At 38.8% G+C, this 4,349-nt stretch overlaps 1 long non-coding RNA gene across 1 annotated transcript; it reads right to left on the reverse strand.

Annotated features, from left to right (window-relative positions):
• Positions 1-219: 219 nt before the first annotated feature.
• Positions 220-3,905, reverse strand: LOC109943287 (uncharacterized). Its single transcript, XR_002265977.2, has 6 exons — positions 3,249-3,905; positions 1,617-1,710; positions 1,465-1,536; positions 1,253-1,385; positions 510-973; positions 220-426 (listed from the first exon to the last, which is right to left on the reverse strand). It is a non-coding gene; the product is annotated as an uncharacterized lncRNA (long non-coding RNA).
• Positions 3,906-4,349: the final 444 nt, after the last annotated feature.

Raw genomic sequence — 4,349 nt, forward strand, 5'->3', positions numbered from 1 at the left:
ACCGATATTGGACATTTTTAGAACCGTTTTAATAAGATTTAAACAAATTGACTTAAATAACAATATATTCTTCAATTTATATTCATTTGAGATACCACATTATAATAATTTGAAAGAGAAATACACACATATATTTAATAATAATATAATTAATATAATATAGATGAGTACCAATGAATATTTCATACATAAGTGTACTCTAAATCCAAACGAAAACACTGAGATAATCTTGCAATTAGCCAAACAATCTATGCAAGTGCGAAATACAGTGTACAGCAGATTGATTTGCATCATGTCAAAACCAGACTGTCCATAGGATACATCGGTTGCCGCTGCCACAACCCTCCTGCCGATGTTCCATGACTCCATTCTTACTGGCTAGTTTGTCCCAAGCATTTCACCAAACAGTTAGGCCTCGTTTGGGAGCTAGGTAACAGCGCACCCCGGTCAGACACCACAGGTGGAGCATTACGGTGAAACATTAAGAAAAGCTGAGGCCAAACACTCACATGAACTCCATAATGTTCAGCAAGACCACACCCAGACTTGCCAAGCACCCCAAAAAAATGACTCTCCTCCAGAATAACATGGAATCAATATTTCTCCTTCAACCTGACAATCTCATCCAAGGGGGCAATTTGGCCAGAATTCTGTGTTCACAAACCATGACGACTGTAAGAGGTTTCATGAATTGTCTAGGTTGCACATGTTAAATGGACATTTTATTTTCCAAACTTTCATAAGGTCATATAAAAAAAGACAGCATAAATCAACACAAAACAATCAAAAGCACTGCGCCTGGTAAATGGATTCTACAACAATGTAGCGTCTAATCTTTTCAGCACGTTTATTTCCACGAGTAAGTTTTTCCAAAGTGCTTGCAAGTGAAGCCATATCATTGTGCTTGAAGTACACCACAATGCTTCTTGATAGATGGAGACCATTTTGCACTGCCCAGTGAACACCCTCATCACTGCAATCACATCAAATATTGGCACAAATTTAGCAAGGGAACAGTCAAGAGAAGAAAAATAATAGAAAAAACTACCCATGTACAATTAACTGATAGAGGAATAACAACTCATCAATAGACACAAGAAAGAGATGACAATGTTGTGCTAAAGCCTAAAGCTGAGCTGGATAAATCCATATTATGTCTAAAAGGCCAAGCATGCAGACCTCGATACACCAAACAAGTCAAGGTTCCAATAATACTTGTGAATTTCATAATTTTTTAATGCGGTGAACTTACGTGACTATGATATCTCCTTTCTTATAGAAGGCAGGTATCACACTGAATATTGTAGAAATCCCATATGAATAAAGAATGGAGTCTGGGGTCCCCAAAAATTTAGCTATCTTTGACTCACAATCAAGATGGACATCTACAAAAATACATTGGAAAGTTAAGTTCCTCCTCTATACTTTCAACCAAAGTCATTGTCTGAGGATGATAATACAGACCAATTGTTCCATAAAAACCACGTGGACCACAAGAACCAACACCAATTTCTCCAATGAACTGATGCAAGATTCCTGAAAGTCATTCGCTTTGTTTAGATATTTCAAAAAATACATACATTGAAATATTGTCAAGCAATAGAATTGTCTCTTACAATAATCTTTTCGTTGCCAATTAAACCGAGGTAGTTTGCTGATGCAAAGTTCACAACTTCTTTACCATCAACAATTGTATGTGGTCCAGCGGCACTGTGTAAAAGAAAAATAGAAGGGTTAATTCTGATCCTCAGAAGATCATATATGATGCAATCATAACTACTTAACATGGTAAACAATTGTAATCCATACTGCATGAATATTTGTAACACAACCAGAAATGCGTGAAGAAAAATTCTGGTGAATTAAATAATATACACATATAACTGAAGCAGAGTTCAAGGGATATTCATCAAAAAGAATATTTCATATGTAGCAGTGTCTTCAAATAGAGCACTGCTATCACAAGGGAAGTTCAAGAGCTATTCCTATAACTACAGACTAGGAGAGCATATCATTGATGAAATTGCTGTTTTATTAGTGCAATGCATCCTAAGAAACAACATTACACTGTCTATATACATACAACAACACATTTTAGGTGCTTTGATGATCATACTGATATCAGAGAAGAGAGAATACAATCCAAGAAGCATGTAGCCATGTAAGCATTTGGGTAGCAAGCGTAAATGATATTCTATGCGTCAACTGCTAGTTTGAACAAAAAAATCTGGTACAACTCCATCAGAAACCAAGCTGTAGTGCAAACCTTTCCAATGTTGGAGCATCTACATTGAGAAATGTCAAACTGTGCTAAACGTAAATTCTGTCCAGATTTGGACAGAATTCGACTACTTACTTCAAAAATTTATAACTGGAGTTTTAGGCATCCAAATCAGGTGATCCTAGACTTTTTAGAAAGCTAATAGAATTGTTTATAATTCATTTATAAACATCTCATGTCAATTCAATACATATCAAAGTCAGTTAATACAAACAGACTTCTCTGTCCAGATTTGGACAGATTCAGACTCTATAGTTCAAACAACTGTAACTTGGTCTCTAGACCACCAAAAAGGGTGCTCCAAAATTTGTTGGAAAGCTTAAGAAAAAAATACTACAATTCTTCTATAATTACTAAGGGCTTATTCTCAGTTTAACTTGGGCAAACAAAGTCATTTTCGAAATATGTACAGAATCTGGACAGATTCTGAAACTGGACTTGGAAAAATCATATCTCCTAAACTACTAGACCTATGGTCATGAAATTTTTAAACAACCAAGATAAAAAAATTATCTACAATTTTTATATATAACACTTTCACAGAAAACATGATTCACTTCACTAAACTAGCTGCATAATTAAAACTGGACACGCAGTCCCAAACAACAAGCATTCCATTCAACTCCTATTTGGTTTCTACAATTATCATGTTCTTAACATCTCAAATACTCTAACACCTTAACTTAAATTAGAGCTAAAACCTTCTACTTCCTAACCATAAATATATTCACTTCACATTACTTGCAATTTAAACTCAGAGATCATATCACAACCGAAGACCCACTTTCATGACATTATGCATATAATACCTAAACTCCATCATATATATATATAGTGTCTATATTAATTATGAACGCCATTATACTGCTGCAAATGATAATATATAACAACAAACACTTTACGCACAACCAGTATATTTATCTAGTCCATTCATCAAACTAAATACAAATACCGTGAATCAGCTCACCAAAGTCGAATTGACTCGATATATTCTGAAACGACGACGACTTTTGGCTTGGACCTTTCACCGAACACCTGGTGTGTGATGTGCTGAAATATTCCACTCTATCTTAAATACCCTAAGTGCCACACCATGGAAGCAGCAGAGGTGGCCGGCCACCAGCAGAGAGGGGGCTGGGCGACTATGAGGTGAGGGCTGGCGTCCATAGGAGGTGGCTGGAACAGGGAAGGGGATCTTGGGCGAGCAGGAATGCAGGGGCGAGCTCGCCATGGAGGGGATGGAGACAACCACCAGCAGAGATGTTGGGGAGGGCGCCGACCACCAGGAAGCAGGAAGTGCTGCCATGGAAAGCAGGGGCGGCGGCGGCCAGGCGCCATGGCTGAGGGCAGGGGCGAGCTGGGGCTAGAGGGCCATCCCGGCGCGCAGGAAGCTGCGCACGTGCACCTGGTGACGAGGGAGCAGGGACGCGCGGAGGGGGTGCGCAGAGGGAGGTGCTCGTGAGCTCCATGGCTGAGGAGATGAAGGCATGCGCCGTTGGGGGCAGGAGCGGCAATGGATTTGGGCGAACTGCTGCTGGAAGAATAACTAAGAGAAAAGAATACGTGGGTGAAGGAAAGAGATAAAGGAGATGGCAGCTTCAAGAAATTTCCACAAACATGGAGGATAAGGAACAAGCTAGAAGGTGGATGAAGCCAAGTTTGATTTTTCCTTATTTTTCCTTCTCCGTTTTCTTCAACAAAAGGACACAAAAATATCCGAACTCCAAAATTAGGGTCTGAATGGGGTATAGTTAAATCGGACCATCATGATACGGGTCAACAATACTTGAGATAGGATTTTAGTGAGATGTCGACAGATCCAACCAAATGACGCGATAACAAAGATGATTAGAATTTAGTGTCTATTTTATTTTCCCTGATATCGCGTGCTTAAGTCCATAGTCGATGTCGAACGGGAAATAAACACCTGGGGTGTTACAGCTAACACATGTCTAGCTATGGAGGCATTCTGCAGGCCATGAAACGAGTGTGTGAGCCCATAGGGATTGCAATTTTAAGAAATTATACTAGCCGAATTCATTATTTACTACATTTTTTCAAAGTACGT

The sequence above is a fragment of the Zea mays genome, chromosome 4, assembly GCF_902167145.1.
Source record: "Zea mays cultivar B73 chromosome 4, Zm-B73-REFERENCE-NAM-5.0, whole genome shotgun sequence".
Lineage (NCBI taxonomy): Eukaryota > Viridiplantae > Streptophyta > Magnoliopsida > Poales > Poaceae > Zea > Zea mays.